The 20,394-nt window shown below is 39.8% G+C and overlaps 1 pseudogene across 1 annotated transcript in view; it reads right to left on the bottom strand.

The window, feature by feature from the left end:
• The window catches only part of LOC114311362 (IQ domain-containing protein IQM3-like), a 153,395-nt pseudogene that overhangs the window by 79,876 nt on the left and 53,125 nt on the right, over positions 1-20,394 (bottom strand). The window contains exon 12 of the transcript XR_014345578.1: positions 14,462-14,472. The product of XR_014345578.1 is annotated as an IQ domain-containing protein IQM3-like (transcript). The remainder of the gene's footprint in view (positions 1-14,461; positions 14,473-20,394) is intronic.

The raw sequence follows: 20,394 nt of genomic DNA on the forward strand, positions 1-20,394 counted from the left end.
TTTGCAGTCCGAGTCGCGCTCGAGCAAAGCCTCATTGTCTGTATGCCTGCTCGAGCGAGGGAATCTACGCTCGAGCGTGGACCCTATTTTTAGCAAGTTTTGGAAAATGTTTTTAAGTGCATTTTTATATCCTCATTCCATCCTAGGCATTCCTATGCCATATTTAAGACTCTATAATGAGGATAAAGGCTAAAAACACACTTAGGACAAGAACAGGTGTTATGTGCAATTCGAGCGTGTGTTTCAATGTATGTCACTGTCATGTTATATAGGTCACACGTCTCAGGATAAGTGAGTTGCCTACTCTACTTGTTTACTTAGAGTCATCTATTAACCGTGAGTAATAACTCTGTAAAGTTATGTTTAATTACAAGTATTTTCTTACTGGTATGACACGATCTGTTTTCTGAAATGCTATTTCATGAATTATGAATGAATGTCCATTTTTCTGAAATGTATTTGTGGCATCCTTAACTCACATGGCCCTCACCATGGGGTAACAATACCATGGCCAATATACACGTGGCCCTCACCCAAGGGTAACAATACTGCGGCTTATATTCACGTGGCCCTTGTCCGGGAGTAATAATACCGAGGCCTATATTTACGTGGCCCTTGCCTGGGGGTAGCAATACCATGGCTACTTGCGCGCAAGATTTGAACCTATATGGTCGTCGGTACCGACTATACATGTGATTCTCAAGACCAAGTTGATATGATAGCTAATGGGTGTACCATGTATGATTATATACAAAATCTAAATATGAAAATGATCATGAACATGTATATGAATTTGTTTTTGATTTGGAATTTGAATATGCATAAGACTCTGTTTCTGATAAGAATCTGATTTCTAACTCTGTGATGGACATCATTCATTAAACCCTTTACTCTGTTATTATTCACTGAGCTCTAGCTCACTGTATTATTTGTATGTATGTAGGTGAGCAAGCACATGACCAGGCCTGAGATGCTGCCTGGTGAGTTTTGGTGTCAGCCAACCATTACGCCTCCCGTGGAGGTTCCCTTTTGAGATCTACCCAAGGTTTGAGTCCTTGGGACTCTTGTACTCTCTAAATGTTTATGACTGGTCTGAACACGTTAGAAATCTTGTGCAACTGGCTTGGGTGATGTAAGGCTACTGTATTTTCGACGCCACATTTGTGTGTATGTATATATATATATGAAAAGTTTTAAATTCCTGTTCCATGTATGTCTACACAGCTCTATGGACTATGTAGGTTTGTATAATTGCTTCCGTAGCCCCTGTTATATATATTATTCTGTTCAGAGGCCTTCGGTAATCCAAGGGTTACTGGTCGGTTACGATGCTAAACCCATAGGGATGGGTTTGGGTCGTGACACCAAGTTAGGCCGAATTAATTCTAATAATCATAGCGATCGTAGTCACTCTATTGCAAATTTCACGTAGAATTTCTCTCTTTCAAGGAAAACATTTAGTGGATTTATTAATTTATAAAGGGGTGAAAGAAAATATAAATATACATATATATATATATATATATTTGTCAACCCAAGTAATTAGTTGATCTTCATCCTAACCAAGCAAATAATTTGATAACTCTTAATAAGATTTGCATAGTGTATCTTTCCATGGAAAAAAAAAAAAAAACATAGTCAGAAATTAAGATAACTAACCTATAATTTAGGGATACATAGAGTTGCATATAAATCGAGCCAAACTTTTAAGTGTTTAAACTTGTTTATTAAAATCACTAATCAAGCTCGATTTGTTAAATATTTGATGAAACTCAAGCTCGGCTCAAGCTTTCGATTACATAAAGAGCCAAGTTCGAACTTAAGGTCGAGTTTGAAAAAAAAAAATTAAACTTAAGTTAATCTACTTATTAATGTTTATATTAATAATAAATTCCACCAATCAAATATGTAAATTTACACAAATACTAAAAATAAATAGAAAAATAAAATAGATTATTAAAAATTTGTTTGATATATTATTAAAAATAAATATTAATTTATTCTTTTTATATTCACGAGCCTTATTGAGCTAAGTTTAGGGTTACTTGAGCTCATTCATTTAGTAAACGAGTCAAATTCAAGCTATTCATAAACAGTGCAGTTCATTGGCAACCTTGGGGGTACATACCATATATACCCTACCACAAAAATTGTGTAACTTTACTACACAATTTCGTAGTATAAATCACAAACAAACTTTTGTAACATCAATCACAAAAATTTATTGTGAGGTTACACATTTTGTGATAGGATAAATATGATATACACCCCTAAAGAAATGTACACCGTAACATTTTTCTATAATTTAAGCAATTATCTCATCATCCCTACAAGTCTTGATTTTCATCTCGATTATATTCTGCTCATGCGCCTCTACAACATGACGACATTCACTTCTTCCAATCTATAAGAGAAATTGAGAAAGAGAGAGTAAATAATAGGCACTCGTTCATGAGCATGATAAGTATATAATGATAGGTATATATAGAGAGAAGGAGTGGATAAGTAACAATGATTTTCATATGATAGATTAAATTATTTAATTTAAAAGAATGACTATCTTGATTTTCAATGATATTACTCCGTGGGGGCAAATTAATTTCTTTCCCAAATATAATTATTTCTCTTTTAAGTAAAATTCTATACAAAAAAACTCCTTTTATTGATTTTGAATGCCATTCGTGTGAAGAACTAAATTGTAATAGATAGTATATTTCAAGAATTAAAATGGGAGAGGGGGAGAATTGAGAACTAAAGTTGTTGGCTTTTTTGGCTTTCGAAGGTTATTTTTGTAATTGTGAGCGTGCCAGCAAGGATCAATCAGTCCTTACAGAGAATTAATTGCCAACCAATTATCAGACGATTATGTTTTAGTTCTTTCAGCCTCAATGAAGAGGACTTTTACTGGTCGCTTGATTTAGGAGAATTAAACAAGATAGCAATTGAATGAAAAACTATTGAAGCATTTCATTGAAAATGAAAAACTTATAATGATCCAAACTCAGCCTCGTAGAGGTTTACAACAACAATCTACTACTTGAAACTACTCCTATGAACGAAGTGCAATGCAGGAATTGAAAGTACAGGAATGTAAAGAACAGGAAATGTAAGACTGGAAATATAAAATTGGAAAGGAAAATAAGTATAATAAGACTGATTTTTTGGATCTGAGTCAGGGGGCTTTTTCTGGGGCCTTCTTTGCTATTTATACTTCTCAAGGATGAACATCAAACTGCGTTTCCAACCGTAGAACTGCTCCTCCATGATCGCTGATCGTGTTGCCTTGTAATTAGCCCACTATGCCATCACTTGCAGTCAGACTTCCCTCCTAAATTTGAATTTAAATGTGAGTAACCGTTGAAGCCACATCACCTTGCCTATCTTTGTTGATCCACTGCTACTCAGATCTTGTAATAACCAATACTAACTGCCACGTGTACGATCAGGATCGAAGACTTGACTAGCCTTCCTATGTTATCCTTATTCTGCTACGCGTCGAATTGCAATTGGCTTGTACAAAATATATAGCCAACATTACCCCCCGCATTAATATACCCAATACTTGGTGATATTAGTGGATCAAGGTCTTTTACCCACGTCTTGGAACGTGCATGGGCTTTGGATTCTTCTAGAAATGCAACTATCATTCATCATCTGCATTAACTCCCCTTCAATCTTTTGAACACCCCTACCACCTTAGTATTCGAACAGACTGATACATTTTTATGGCCGAATCAATTTCCTCCTCCATTGATCAAGCACACGAAGAGTCAACTGATGATGCTGTCCCTCCTCGAAAGAACCTCCATGCATTAATTAGCCATATTTACCCACCTTTCTATATTCAGGTCATGGATGCCTTTGCAAATTATCAACCCTTGGACTACGAACACATTATCCTTAATCCTTTGATTCAGAAATTTACAAATATGGACACGGGAAATTCTTCTTCTGACTCACCCTTGGATTACGAACGAACTGCTCTCAATCCTTTGATTCAGAAAGTTGCAAATATGGACATGGGAAGTTCTTTTTCACAACCCTCTGCATGGGGTAAGGTTGTAGCTTCTTCTCCCTCTGGGACTTCTAACTGGACACACTGGTCAAAACCTGAGGCCTGTGATTTAAGGGAGCGGATCAACCATCACTTTGTCGAATTTACTGACCCTCTAGAGTTCTCTTCCTATGCGCGAAGCTCGGTGGTCTATCCTTACGTGCCCATTGACCATCGACGCAGTTTGGAGGAGAATTTGCTTATAGCATGGTATACATCCTCCATACGTATAAAGATAGTGCACGCCGCCCAACGCCTAGAAGAGGCACAAGGGTACAATCCATCATTCTTAGCCCAGAAAGCGAAGATTTGTTTTTCTGACTGGCTCGATTATATTAATGCCCTTGTTCCTTCTACCCTTACTCCATCTCCTGAAATAGAAGCATCCACAACTTCCCCTTCGCCAAATCCTTGCTGGACAGAGAGACTGAGGCTTGCCCTCTCCGCAGATAAGATCTTTCCACCTTACAAGCCTCCACCTTCCCCTAACCCAGCTAAGCGAAAGCAAGCTCAACTTCTGCTCGCGGCTTTCTCTCACTTGCCCTTCAATGTTCTTGAGGATGAAGTCCCTCTCAAGAACCTTCGATGGGCTTGTGATATTCTGACTCGGGATCATGTCCTCAATCCCCTCGCCCAAGCAGAGCTTCACATGTTTTTGGACCAACTTCCATTACTTCTCCACGGGCATCGGACCTCCATGGCCACCACACAATCTTTAGACCAACTCTTGTCCCTTCGAGTTCATGCCCAGTACGAAGCCGAGAACTTCATTGAAGAATTCGATGATTTCAAGAATAAAGATTCTGCGTACTAGGATGACTTAGATATAGACGAATTGAAACAAGGATTGAGAGAAACAACATTCGAAATAAAGGCTGAAGAGCTCTTTTACGAAGTGAGAGCACATCAACTCATGCTGCCAATGTTAGAAGAAATAGAGGATAGAATAAAGAAAGAACAGAAATTCATTGATCATAGTTGGACTAAATTTCTTGATCTTGTTATTTATTCTATTCCCTATTTTTATGAGCTTGAGTTTGTACCCAAATAGGGTCATTCGATGTAATTGCTTTTGCTTTAATACCACCAAGACTTTCTCTTTGTTTGGTATGGTTTGATCTTGTCCCCATTTGTCTTTAAAGCAAATTCAGGGCTTCGAACTGAACAATCTTATCCTTCGAATTTGGATTCGATCGTTTTAAATGAAACACTAAAAGAACCAACAATGAACCTTTCCAATTTATGGAATATAATTAACAATTTTTGTTGATTTTCATTTAGAATTAGTGCTTCGAATTTAACAAACTTACCCCTTAAAGCTTGTTTTAATCATAACCAATATATGGTCATGGTTAGTATGATCAACCATTTTAAATTGACCATTTTTTGCTTCGAAGAACAGTCTATGCTGTTTTTAGTCTAGAAAGAGAATCTTTCTTAAGTATATATAAAACAATTAATGGTTTTGATGTTTCGAACAGCAATTCCTATCTTTAAAGGATCTTAAGTTTTGCTTCGAAGGACATTACTTTCATTGAGAAACCTAAAACAGGTCTTTAATCCCTTCGAAGTAAACGAATACTTGAGCATTCTTACATCCATAGGTATGAAATGTACTTCGAAGCCGGCTTCTTAGTTTCGAAGCCGTTTATTAGTTGACTTTTGGCGCCAAAATCTGGTTTCGAAGCCAAATATTATACTTCGAAGCTAGCTTCAACGTTTGGGATGTGTTTTTCCCTCCAAAAGTATCAATATTGAAGGAAACTCTTCGTATTTGTACTTTTAGTACTTAACGAATCACGCGATATATCTTTCAGACACAAAGGTTTTTAAAACCCTTTTTATTTCGTGCTCTGAAATCACTCGCTCGCTCAAAACACAAACCCTTTATCTCTACCGATCTTCCACTTCTCTCTACTCCCTTTCCCAGCCTTGTCTTTTGAGAAAGCGTTCGATCAATGGCTTCTTCTTCATTGAAAGTACCAGTCGTAGAATGTGCAAGCCCATCTATAGTCCTGAAAAGGATAATTGATGTAGAATGTGAAAAGTACAAGGCTGGGGAGAAAAGCGCCATCGACGAATGCATCTTCATCCCTCATCGTCATGAGCAACAAGACTATGTGCTTGGACCTATATTCAAAGAGATTCTTACTAAGCTTCCAGCTCTATATCCTCGTCTAGAAGACCATTGTCTCCTTTACGAAGGTGGCCTTGACTGGAGGAACTGGAAGATGAATCGCAACCACCGATGCTGGCCCACAGTGAGACCGGAGTGGCAAGAATGGTATGATCGGGTTATCCCTGATAGGACTCTGAACCTTCAAGAACTCTGTCTTCTCGATGCCCTCCGATTATCCAGGTCAACTATCTCAGAGGACCCCTTCTTAATTCCTGCTACCCTATGCTTTTGGAATTCTGTTTTTAATTTCTTCCAATTCAGATGTGGGATGATGGCCCCTACTGTTCTTTACATTTGCCATCTATTAGGATTATCTCCCACTGAAACCCCCATTGGACCAGATTATCCTGACCTAGCAGTCCCTTTTTTCCTCCCCTCTCTTAACTCATCCTAAAGTGACTTTGTCAAGGCTGAGAATAGAAGGGAGGGTCCTGTGACCGATAGGAATTCTTTTCTTTCTTATTATATTGGCTTTGCAAGTTCCTTTTCTGCGCCTCCTCTCAAAGAATCATGCCTGAATTTGCCCCTCTTGCCAAAGCCCTTATTTTACAAAAGAGGGTGGCTTTATCTCCATACGTTTTAGGTACGTCTATAGAGCCTGTTCTTTTTTCTGTGAAAAACCTTTAGATGCCAATCAAGGGAAGCCATTTTGGATTCTTCAGCTTTGACTTTTTGCTTATTTCACTGAGTTACAATCCAAATGCCTTAAATTTTTTGAGCCAAACCCTCATACTCATGGCATGAGGCTAGCCAATGCTTCACTTTATCCTTCTACCATTGCTTTTTACTTCTCTTTCTTCCACCAACTTCCAGCTTCTCTTCCTTCCTACTGCTTTCGTCCCTTCAAACCCATTACCATTGGCCCATCTTGGTTGGAGAATTTCCTAAGTGATAGGCTTTGTGCTTCACCTGCTCACAAAGATATATGGGCCTCTATTTTAATCCCAAGAGAATTATTCATTGGGACCATGAACCCCAGAGCTTACAAATGCATTGCTGAGCCCTATTGTCCTGCTCAATTTGCTAGACAATTTGGCTTTACACAAGGGGTCCCAATACCTCTCTGCAATAACACCAATCTAAGTCTTACCACCAAGGATTTGAAAGTTCAAAGGTCCAGACTAGAAGAGGCAACTTCTAAGTTTATACAGGACTTGATCGATTTTGAGTATACCTCTTTTCTTCCTCAAGGTAACATATTAAAGAGGTACCACAACTGGTGGGTGACCAATATGGAAGTATATCTGGCCATTTCCCCTCAAGACTTATTGATGGTGTTGGATGTGCCCAAGCCCAAAGAAGCTGGAGTTGTTACTTCTTTCACTGTCCTTACCACTTCAGTTCATGTGCCTGTTACCACACAGTCTGCTCCTGCTGCCTCAACTCCTCCTAGAGTTACTCGGGCCACTCGAAGAAAGGTATATACCCTTTTCTCTTCTCCTTTTGCCTTCTTTATAATGCTTTTAGCCTAATCTTTAGTTCTTGTTTTGTGAAGGTGGTGCGGATGCCTCACAGGGAGATTCTCCTCAGAAGACCCAAGCTCTAAATCTTCTCAAAAGCAAACGGCAACAAAAGAAAATGAGACTTTTACTTGAGCCTGAAAAAGAGGTACCTGAAATTCAAGCAGAAGAAGAAGAAGAAGAAGAGGTAACTCAAAAGCAAGAGTCACCCCTAAAAAGAAGGAAAAGAGTGATCGTCCCTTCTTCTGACTTGGTTCAAGATCCCACTTATGATACAACTGCCAAGGTATTGGAAGAGGAACTCACTTCTGAAGAATCCGAATCCCAAATTAGAGAGAAAGAAATTGAGAAGGAACAGGCAATATTAGTACAAAGAAAAAAGAAAAGGAAGATGACTATCTCCCCTTCTGATTTGATCGAAGATCCTATTCATGAAGCAGCTGCTAAGGCAGTAGAACAAGAGAATTCTAAGGCCATAATTATTTTTGAGAGAGCTGAGAAGAGACGGCGGCAGCAATTCTTAAGAGATGAAGCAGCTGCTATTGATGCAATCCCAAGGGAAACTGTAAGAAGGCAACATATCACTGAGCACTATTCCCTTCGAAGTTCTCTTATTGCTGCTATCACTTCTTACACAAGTAATTTCTTTCATGCTTCTACTGTTTCTCCCTTATCAAATTTTGGTATTAAAACTTGACATTACTTTACATCTCTTCTTTTGCAGCAACAACTACTGAGCCTATTCTTCCAATAAGGACTCCCTCAGTTTCAGTTGAAGTTGATCAAATGCAAAATGTGAGGACTATTCAGATAATACTCCCACTTCCTAGGCCTACATTCAATGTACCCTCCTTGAGGCCAAGCATTCCTGCATCTCTTTCCTTTGGATTCAATTCGTATCTTCCTTACTTATCTTTGGATCTACCTCAATTCAGTTCTCTTTTGAGCCTTACTCTTCCCTTTCCACCTAAGGAAATTTCAACTGCTGCTCCATCTCTGATGGTAGCTGATTCCCCTACAAAAGGTGCTGGCAGCTCTCCAACCCGTGGTTTATTACCTTTACCTACTTCCAGCCCTTCTTCCCTTGACTTATTGGTGGCTAGGACCATAGAGACTACTGAAGATGCTCTATCCATTTCTCCTATCCCTATGCAGTCCTTTGTGCCTTCCACCACTGCTTTTTCTGCACCCCTTATGTCCTCGGATGAGGTAGATATCTTCGAAGCAAAACTAGCCAGTCTCTTCGACATGCCCTCTACCTCTCCAATAACTAATGATGAGGCTGAGCCATTAGTTCTGGCTGATTCCTTGTTAGCAATTCTTGAGAGCTCCTCTTCCTCCAGTAATAAACCTTCTGCACCCCTGATGGACTTAGACAGTTGTCTGGAGTTATTAATATCCTTTTCAAGGATTCTTTTCGAGGATTTACAAAGACATATAATAAGAAATGGCTTCCTTCAGTGCTGCCAAGTTGTTGAGCAATCCAGTATAACTGTTTCAAGTTATCTATCTCAGGCAGCAGCAACTATTGACTTTTACATCAACATTTGTCATGCTGCCAAGGCTGCAGAGGAGAAATTAGTGAGAGACCAGAGCTTTGTTTCCACAGTACATGCTGAAGTCTCCGGGCTAAAGGAACAACATTCCTCTGTCTCCCATTTTTGAACCCAACTGCTGGAGAGGAAAGCTCAACTTGAGGAGGAGCTATCTGTAGTGAACCAGGCCTTAATCCGAACTGACACTAAACTGCAGATCACCAACCAAGGACTAGCCGATCGAAAGCAGGAAATGACCATAGCCATCCAATTGTTTTCTTCATTTAAGAATAAGAAGTCTGTTGTAAAAGAACAATTAAGGCATTGTAATGATTTTTGGGCTAATTTATGGCAAAATGTATTTAACTCTTTATGAAAAATAACAAATTCTAGTTTATCATTTGAGTACTCTTGTGTTCTTTTGCTTGACATTTATTCTATTCCTTGTGTTTCCCAAATAGTTGGAAAATAAGGTTTCAAATATCTGCTATTAATCTTTTTGGGATGCATGTATCCATTCAAATTTCTCAAATGGTATGCTCCAAAAGGCACGACTCTATGAATTTGATATGGTCCTTCCCAATTAGGTGACCATTTACCAAACTTATGGCTTTTAATTCCTATTGGGAGTATTGTCTTCCATTCCAAATCACCTTCATCGAAGCCAATGTGTTTGACTTTCTTATTGTAATTTTTGACTGCTTTCTTCTTTTGAAAGAGAATGCTATTTAATACCAGAATTCTGGCTTCATCTATGCCTTTTAATTCCAAGCACATACTCTGATGATATTGCTCAGGATCTAGCTGGTCTTGGCATCTTACCCTCAAAGACTTAACATTAATTTCCACAAGCAACACTGCATCATGCCCATATACCAAGGCATAAGGAGTAACTCCTGTGCTTGACCTTGGGGAAGTTCTATAAGCCCACAATACATCCAACAATAAGTTATGCCAATCTCTAGGATTATCTTCCACAACCTTTTGTATTCCTTTCTTCAAGGACTTATTGGATGATTCAGCTTGACCGTTGGCTTATGCATAATAGGGGGTGGAATTAACAAGGCTAATTCCAAACTCTGCTACAAAAGACTTCACCATTTTCCCATCGAACATAGTCCCATTATCAATAGTTATAGTTTGTGGGATGCCAAACCTATGGATTAAATCCTTGATAAATCCAATGACCTCAGTCTGGTCTACAGCCTTGTATAGCTTAGCTTCGACCCACTTAGTGAAGTAATCAGTAGCCACTAAAATGAAACAATGATGCTTTGAAGAGGGTGGGTGTATTTTCCCCATCATATCTATGGCTCATCCTCTGAATGGCCAAGGCTTTACTACTGCATGCAGGTAAGTTATGGGCACATGCCTTATTGTGCCATGCTTTTGGCATGCCTAACAACCCTTTGCATATTCTATGCAGTCTTTAAGGATATGTCACGACCCAAACCTGGCCCTATGGGTTTAGCACCGTAACCGGCCAATAATCCGAGATTACCAAAGGCCTGCTTAACAGTAATACAGTAAAACAGAGTACAGGGCCTGGCGGAAGCCAAAACAGTAAATAAATAATGTCCACTGAGCTGTGATAGTCTATATGAAAAAGACTTTTCATACATTCATACATAAACGGTACAGAACAGTATGCACAATATTTACAATCATTCAGACTAGGGACTCAACCCTATAAAGCAGTACAGTAAACAGTCAGTCTGTACAGAACAGTAAGACGGTGCAGAAGGGGAATTGTAAAACACCCCTAAGCCTTAACACGATAGGCTCGGAACCTCGCAGTGAGGCACATAGGCTGGCTTGACAAAACTGGAGTTACCCTGACGCCTCTAGCCGCGGTCTGGTGCCTGCACACCTACATATATATATGAGCAGTGAGCTAAAGCCCAGTGAATAACATAATGCGTAAAGAGGTTAAGAATGAATGTCCTTACAGTATGAAAACAGTTCATTTAAACAGTATTCAGTCATTCAGTCAGTACAGTCATATGTGGTACACCCATTAGCATAACAGTACAGTAAACAGTAGGTCTTAAAAGACCGAACAGTAATGATGGCCATCAGTCAGTAAACAGTAGTGGTTCCAACGAGGGAACCGACAGAGATCTCTGTAACAGTAACAGTAAACAGTAGGTGCTAATGATGCCACAATACAGTTCAGAATATAGGACATACATTCATTCAGTTAACAGTAATCAGTTCAGAAAACAGTACAGTTCATAAAATAATCATTTGTGAACATATCTTTACACAATCGTTACTCACAGAGTTTGGGTTACAGTATGCTAGAGCGCGTCTCCCTAGTCGCCAACCCTACACAGTTAACAGATTGAACACACTCTAAGTTTCACAGCTGGGAAAGATAATAACTTAATCCCCAATGCCTCGGTGTGTTCTACATCTATCCTCAACAAGATGTCTTAAACTAGGCCTAAGAATGCCTAGAATGGAATGAGGATGCAAAGATGTAATCAGAAGACTGTTTCAGGATTTTCAGAAAAACAGAATCTCGCTCGAGCGCAGGTTTCCCCGCTCGAGCGGTCATGCAACAAAGGCACACGCTCGAGCGTCAACTTTCCCGCTCGAGCGTACAGTAAAAGTACTGGATGGGTGAAATCTCCGCTCGACGCCCGCTCGAGCTTGAGACATGACTCCGCTCGAGCGCCCAATCCTCCGCTCGAGCGTACTGTAAAACAGTGCAGAGATACTGGATGCTCGGATTCCACGCTCGAGCGGCACTTCCCCCGCTCGAGCGGAAGTGCAGAATCTGGGAAGTCCAGATTGCACCTCCAAGCTCAAACTCACCTTCAAATGCATCAAAACCAATCCTCTTGGGCCCATTTTCTGGAAAACATTTATAAACACATAGAATATCATAGTTCAAAACTCAATTTTGAGAAATCAAAGCCCAAGGGTGTTTAATCAAAACCCAATTTCAAACCATTTTTCAAGACCAATATGAACATGCAAACATGCATGAATTCAAATCACTTTGAAGTTCCAAATTGATGCTCTAAGAAGCCAATTGATCCAAAAACAAGTTGAAAACATGGACCATTACAAAATCATGAACATGCATGCACCATTTCACCATGAATTCAACTCAAAAACTCATTAATTCAAACATGCAAGCATGGAATGAGCTCTATATCAACATGTATGAACTAAAACAAGGCTTAGCTCTACAATTTAACATGGACCATGCATGAATCAACTTAAAGACAAACCAAAAGGATGAAATTCTTACCTAGGTTCCTTGAATGCAAGTCTAGAGGTTCAATTAAGCAATCTACTCTTTAATTAGCAAGCAATTCTCCAAGTTCCAAGCAATTCAAGATGAAAACCAAATTCTCTCACTCTCTCCCTCTCATGGTCGGTTGAACAAGAAGAAGGGGCTAATGAAATGTTGTTCAAGTGTGTACAAGGCTCACATGTGTGTGAGATAGTGGCCACTAAGTGTGGCAAAATGGTAATTACGGCAACTGGTGCAATTTAACTCATTTTAATCTAATTTAATCATACCTAATCAGTTTCAGATAAATATATCATAAAATCACATAAATTATGACGATCATAAAACATCAATCAATTCCCGGTTCGGCCGCCGATAAGGCCTTCAATTAGCAGTTTTAAAACACGAATAGATCAAATAATCTTACCAAACAGATAGATGCACAATTAAACAGATAGACTCAGTCAATTAATTCCAGTCAGTCAGTTCAGTACTTTAATCAGTCCAATTATCAGTCATAATCAATTCAATTTAACGGTAATCGATGGTTATCGGTAATCAATCAGTCATTAATCGGTGAGCAGTATGAGGGTTGTTACAGGATAGTTGGCCAATAGTAGGAATGCCTTCGAAGCAACCATCTCATTTTCACACCATGCTGATGAGCACCACAGATGCCTTCATGAACCTCAGCCATAGCTGTTAATGCTTCTTTTGGGCCTAAACATTCCAACAATAGACCATCTCCCCCCTCCCTTTTGTAGAGAGCATTGCTATATACGATGTATTGCATAGACTGCAATTTAATTTTTCTGCTGGCCTTCGAGGATGGGCCAGCCAAGTACTGCATTATTGGATGCCTCCAATCTTGTTCCTGCAAGTCATTATGATTGACTTCCAAGACCACATTCCTTTTATTTAAGGGTGGTATAGATTTTTGATATGTTGTTTGGCTTATGTCCCTTTAAGTATTATCCCTCCTCTTGAAATTTGAAGCTTTCTGAGCCACATCATTAGCTCTATTATTCAAGAATCTTGGGACATGAGTTACATTTGCTATTTGAAATTGAGAAAGCAGATGTAATGCAACAACATAGTATGACAACATGCTTATACTTTGACATTTGAAAATCCCTTTCACTTGGTTAACCACCAATTGAGAATCTCCAAATATGTCAACTGCATGAACTTGTAATCCAATAAGAATTTCCAATCCCACTATTAAGGCTTCATACTCAGTTTGATTATTAGAACAAGTATTTCATCCACTCTAAAACCATGTGTGGTTTCTATTCTTTGTGGTGACTTAATCACTATACCAATTCCAGCTAGGCCATTGGCTTTCGATCCATCGAACCACATTTTCCATGGCTCAACACTAACTATACCAAGTTCCATAATCTCTTGGCTTTCTGTTTGAGATGGATGGTCTGCCAAAAAATTGGCTAAAACTTGTCCTTTCACTGCCCTTTGGGGAACATATTCTAAATGAAATTCTAATAAGGCTAATACCCATTTGTCAATTCTTCCCCTCAACATCGGTCTAGATAACATATCTTAACCAAATCTGTGGTTGCAATTACCAAGACAGTTGCAAGCAAAAGATAGTATCTTAATTTCATTGCAGCAAAATACAATGCAAGGCACAACTTTTCTAGAGCTGAATATTTACATTCACAAGAATTTAAAAACCCACTAAGGTAATAAACAGCTTGTTCCTTGCCTTCTTCATTGTCTTGGGCTAAGAAAGCTCCCAATGAATCTTCTGTTGCAGTTATGTACAACTTCAAGGGCTTATTACCCTTTAGTGGCATTAGCACTGGAGGGTTGGCCAAGTAGGCTTTGATTCCTTCGAAAGCAATTTGATGCTCTGCTGTCCACACAAATTCCTCTTCATCTCTTAACCTTAACAAGGAAGAAAATACTTTAGTTTTCCCTGCAGTGTTAGAAATGAATCTTCGAAGAAAATTAACCTGTCCAAGGAACTTTTGTAATTCCTTCTTATTTGATGGGGGTCTGGCTTCAATGATGGCTTTGGCTTTATTCTGGTCAATCTGTATTCTTTTCTTGTGTACTACATAGCCTAAGAAATTTTCAAATGATACATCAAAAGCACACTTAAGAGGATTGAGTTTCAACTTGAACTTTCTCATTCTTTCGAAAGCTGCTTCTAAGTAAAAAAGATGCTCCTCCATGGATTGGGATTTAACTAAAATATCATCAATATAACACTCTAAATACCCTCCAATGAGGTCGTGAAAGATAGTGTTCATAGCCCTCTGATATGTAGCCACAGCATTCTTCAGACCAAATGGCATTTTAACCCATTCGAAGGTACCAATATTCCCAGGACATCTGAATGTTGTTTTGTGAACATCCTCCTCTGTAATGCAGATTTGGTTATAACTAGAGTGCCCATCCATCATTGATAAAATTTGATGCCCTGCTGAACTGTCTACCAGCAAATCTACTATAGGCATAGGATACTCATCTTTTGGAGTTGCTAAATTTAAGTTTTTAAAATCAATGCATACCCTCATTTTACCATTTTTCTTAACTACAGGCACAATATTAGATAACCATTCAACATACCTGGCTGTCCTAATAAAGCCTGCCTTGAGTAGTCTAAGAATTTTCTCCTTAACTTTCTGAATCACTTCTAGACCCATTCTTCTTGGTTTTTGCTTGTACGGCTTGAAGTTATGCTTCATAGGGAGCCTATGTTCCACTAATGACCTATCCAATCTTGGTAGTTCATTATAAGACCATGCAAAACAATCTGTATATCTCCTCAGAATAACCAACAACTGGTTCCTGTTAAGAGCAGTCAACCAAGTACTTATATAAATGGGCCGTTGTACAGAACATTTCCCTAAATTTATTTCTTCTAAGGGGTCTTGTATCTGAGAACTTACTGAAGATCCTTCTTTGATTCCTTCTGGCTTCGAAGCAATCTCCTTGCTGTGTTCTGTTCCCAGGTTCTTTGATTCAACATCTTTACCCTCCTCCTCATAAACAAAGTCTGTCCACAAGGCTTCTTCTTCCTGTATTTCCTGGACTTTTATTTCAATGTCCAACGCACAGTATTTATCAAGGGCCAAAACTCTGGCCTGTTGCTGCTCCTGCTTGTAGCCAATTATCATGGCCTCTTTCTCTTGCTCTTGTACTTTCTGGACTATTGACTTTACATCCAATATTGGGAACTTAATTAGAGCCAAAGATTTGGCTCTTTGTGCTTCACCTCTTTGCCTACAACCAGGCATCATTGTCATCTTTAACGACAACCTCTTCATCAGCACTTTCCTGGACTAAGTGCTTCAAGTGTGTCACTTCCTCATCAGCCGTCACTTCGGCCGAACTTTCAGGTTTCCTCAGTATACTGAGTGGTGTTACTCCCTCAATATACAACTTGGCCTCTGTGAAATCTGCGCAGGCTATGAAAGGTTGAGGATCTGCATCAATTTCCTCTGTCTCTCCATTGTCCAAGGCCATCATTATTTTCTGATGCAAAGAGGAAGGCACACATTTGTTAGTGTGGATCCAATCTCTACCAAGTAAAGCATTATTTTTAGCATTACTGTCGATCACGAAGAATGCCGTCATGCAGCCCCTGGTTCCCACACTCAGGTTGATAAGTAGAATTCCCTGAGCCATCTGTCTGTCTCCAACGAAACCAGCAATGGTTGTACTGGTTGGGATTAACCTAGGATTCCTTTTCCCTAGTTTCTTCAAAGAAGATTTAGGTAGTAAGTTCACCGCTGCCCCATTATCTACCAAGGCTCGGTTCAATTGTATTCCATCAAAAAAGGCCTTGATATACAAAGGCTTGACATGCTGTGTCATAGAATTCGAGGGATACTCAAAAGGATATGAGAGGTTAATGCTTACCTCTTCTTCACTCTCATATTCAGTTTCCATTGGGGTAACCATTACGGATTCATCCTGCACCATACTCACTTGTGAGTCTTCACTAGAGACTGGAATTGGGTCAATTTCTTGCCCCTCTTGGTTCTCATCTCCAGCTTGGAATTCATGCGGTAGTATGTGTACCATATTCACCGATACTGGAGGAAACGAGCCAAATTGGATGGCTGGCTATGTTCGCTTCTCCTCTTGGCTACCTTGTTCAATTACTTCGGAAGCATCCTCCATGCTGCATTCTGGTATAACATTACTAACGGATTCCTTCGAATGGTCTTTTTCAGCTGGCTTTTCAGCCAAAAACGTTTGTTCAGCCATGAAGGCTTCAAACATTTCTTCCTCAACCATTTCTTTCTTTTGGCTCAGGCCAACTTCTTTCTCTACCTCGCTATCACTCTCCATCAATGCCTTCTCCAATCCTGCTAGACTGGACTTCTCTCTGGCTTTTAGTTCAGAGTGAACTTTGGCCAACTGTTCTCTGCTGTAATCCATCTTGCCTTGTAGAGTTGGTTTTAGAGTATGGTCTGACTTCAGGTTCTTCTTTCCTTCAGTCTGGACCAATGAAGAACTCTCTCCACTTTCTTTCAGGTCTTGCTGGTACTGAGTGTACCTACGCTGAATTTTCCTCTTTTGTGATCTAGAAATTACGGGAACTATATCTGGTTCCTTGGTGCTTAAGCAACACCCAATTGTTTGGAGCCACCAAAGGAGGCTTGACCATCCTGCCTTGGTTTCCAATTACATCTCTTTGGGTAAACACTTCCCTAGGTTTGTTCTGCATCACAAACCAATCTGGGACTCCAGGTACCCACGAACTTACTGACCCAGCTGTTGAACTACTTCTTTATTCCTTCAAAGTCACCCTCGAAGCTGGCTGTGAAGGCCACTGTTTGGCCCTAACTTCATGCTTTGGGCCTAACTCAGGCCTTTGATGAAGGTGTCCACTTTCTATCCTGCGTGAGGCTAGTCTAGGGGGCCAATCTCTGGCTTTGATCCCATAAACTGAACCTCTCTCCAGTCTCTTCTCAGAATGACTGCTCTCCATTCTGTAATAATTAGGTGGCCTGGACTCATGTAAAGGCCTCTTGCCTTTGGAATGCATTCTATCAGCTGTTGGTTCAACCCTCAATGGCTGCTGCCTAACACCAGATGGATATGGCCTTTTATTATAAGCATTGGTTGGTTTAGGACGTCTCTGCACAGCCTTGTAATATTGCTTCCCATCAATTGGAAGTCTTTTCAACCACTTGTAGCTTAGTCTGCACCTAGGACACATCCTTTGCATTACAGCTGCCTCTAAGGAATCATCATCCAGTGCTTCTTCATCAGAGTCTTCCCTCTAGTGTGAGAAACCTTGTCCAATAGCTGGTAGATTTCCAGTGTCTTTCTTGATAGTTGTCTGGTTGGCCACATGTATCTGCACATTGACTTCTTTCAATTCTTTCAAAGACAAGTTCTGAAACTCCGGCATAATGACATTGGCTGCCACCTCTCCAATTTCTGGAAATGGATTACTGTCGATCACCATGGCCTTTTCAGCTTTGGTTGGGAATTTCAAACTTCCTTTCCGAATTTATTCTTGGATCCTGTCTCGAAAAACAATACAATTCTTAGTTGAGTGAGACCAAGAATTATGCCATTTACAATATACTTTTCCTTTAAGTTCATCAAGAGATGGAATTTTAACCCCTTTTGGTAACTTAAGGAAGTTGGCCGCAAGCAAAAGAGTATTTCCTGTGAAGGTCTTTCTTTTTAAACTGCTGGTCAATTGTTGTATCCTTATGAATCAATGCTTCACAAATCACAGGTTCTTTCCCCACAATATCTATTGCATCAATTTCATAATTAGGATCTCTATAATATGTCTTGTACGATGCATTATTTCGATCTTGTTCCTCCTCTAGTAATGCTTCGTATCTAGACACCTTATAAGTGAGTTCCACTAAGTCTCTGAACTCAGTCGAGTCAAACTTCTTTCGAAGCCTAAACTCTAAGCCATTTTGAGGCAATCTCACGAATTCTGGCTCTGGCAGGATGACTCTACATTTATTTCGAGCCCTTTTAAATCTGGCAATAAACTGAGTAGCCTTCTCGTCAGGCTTTTGACTCAATCTTGCCAAGTCTTCCATGGAAACCTCTGGCTCCGATTGGAAGAATGGGACATGAAATGCCTCTTCCATTTGTTGCCAAGTTTGGATAGAGCCAGGTGTAAGGTTAATATACCATACAAATGCTCCCCCAGTTAGGGAATTTGGGAATAACCTTAACTTCATATAATCATTATTAGTAAATTCACCGCATTGAGCAGCAAACCTAGCAATATGCTCCACTGTTGATTGGTTTCTGTTCCCATAAAAAAGGGTAAAATCTGGTATCCTGAAACCTCTTAGGTATTCATGTACCCTGTCCACCCATTCTGGGTATGGTTTCCTGTACACTGGAGTTTGGACCCCTCGAGCCATTGATCCACACATCTCTCTAACAATGTCAGCAATTTGGTCCCTAGGGACCATATTTTGTGTCTGTCGAACCACTACTGGAGGGACAAACACAGGATTTGGTGGGCAAACCTGTGCTTGTGGTCCTTTTGGTCCATAAGGTGGTATATTTGGGACTGGTTGTCCCTGTGGTGCAGGTAGCCGTTGGGGGTGTGGGTAACCCCTTTGAGCTTGTCCTGAGAAAAGACCTGCGAAAGGTGCTGGGACTGGTGTTGTGTCTCTTCCATTTGTAGGAAAACCTTCCAACCCCTAGGGTATAACTTCGAATAAGGGATTAATGAACCCTCTTATGCCAGGTATGGCTTCGAACATGGGATTTGGAACCATTCTTATGCTATTTTCTTGTACTGGGCCAGATTCACCAAATTGCATGGTTTCATTGTTAAATACTGAGGCATTTTGACCTGCTATAGGCCTCGGAATAGGTTCGCACCAAGACTAAAGTGATGGTCTTTCATAGTTCTGATTACTAGTTTGACCATTAGAATGTCTATTAACTTGCATATGCTGTTTATCTCTAGCCAATCTTTGCTGAGGGACATTTAAAACTTCCTCCATGTGTCTTGCGTTTATCATTTGGTGGTTATTCATTCGATCCAAAAAGGATGTTGCCCACCTTTCCATCGTGTTTATTAACTGTTGTCCCATAGCATCTACTAGGCCACCCCATGGATTTATTGGCTGAGTAGATGGAACAGTGGATGGTCCAATTCCTTGGTCTCGTCCAATATTACGAACATGTGGTACTTGTTCTGAAATACTGGTCTGTTCGACCATAGGTTCTGATAAAATGGGAGTTTCCACAGGATGTGTTGTCACATTATCCTCTGGATTAGGTATCTCCACCTCTCCTTCCACGCCTTCTTCCAAGCGTTCATTTTCTCCTTGTCTCCTACGTCTAGCCATTTCAATTTGTCCCACTGGGCGTGCCAAAAATATATGTTAGCTTTTTTGGCTTTCGAAGGTTATTTTGTAATTACGAGCGTGCCAGCAAGGATCAATCAGTCTTTACAGAGAATTAATTGCCAACCAATTATCAGACGATTGTCTTTTAGTTCTTTCTGCCTCAATGAAGAGGACTTTTACTGGTCACTTGATTTAGGAGAATTAAACAAGATAACAATTGAATGAAGAACTATTGAAGCATTTCATTGAAAATGAAAAACTTACAATGATCCAAACTCAGCCTCGTAGAGGTTTACAGCAATAATCTACTACTTGAAACTATTCTTATGAACGAAGTGCAATGCAGGAATTGAAAGTACAGGAATGTAAAGAACAGGAAATGTAAGACTTAAAATATAAAACTGGAAAGGAAAATAAGTATAATAAGACTGGTTTTTTGGATCTGAGTCTGGAGGCTTTTTCTGGGGCCTTCTTTGCTATTTATACTTCTCAAGGATGACCATCGAACTGCGTTTCCAACCGTCGAACTACTCCTCCATGATCGCTGATCATGTTGCCTTGTAATTAGCCCACTATGCCATCACTTGCAGTTAG

The sequence above is a fragment of the Camellia sinensis genome, chromosome 12 (genome assembly GCF_055761805.1).
Source record: "Camellia sinensis isolate YWXY chromosome 12, ASM5576180v1, whole genome shotgun sequence".
Taxonomy (NCBI): Eukaryota; Viridiplantae; Streptophyta; class Magnoliopsida; order Ericales; family Theaceae; genus Camellia; species Camellia sinensis.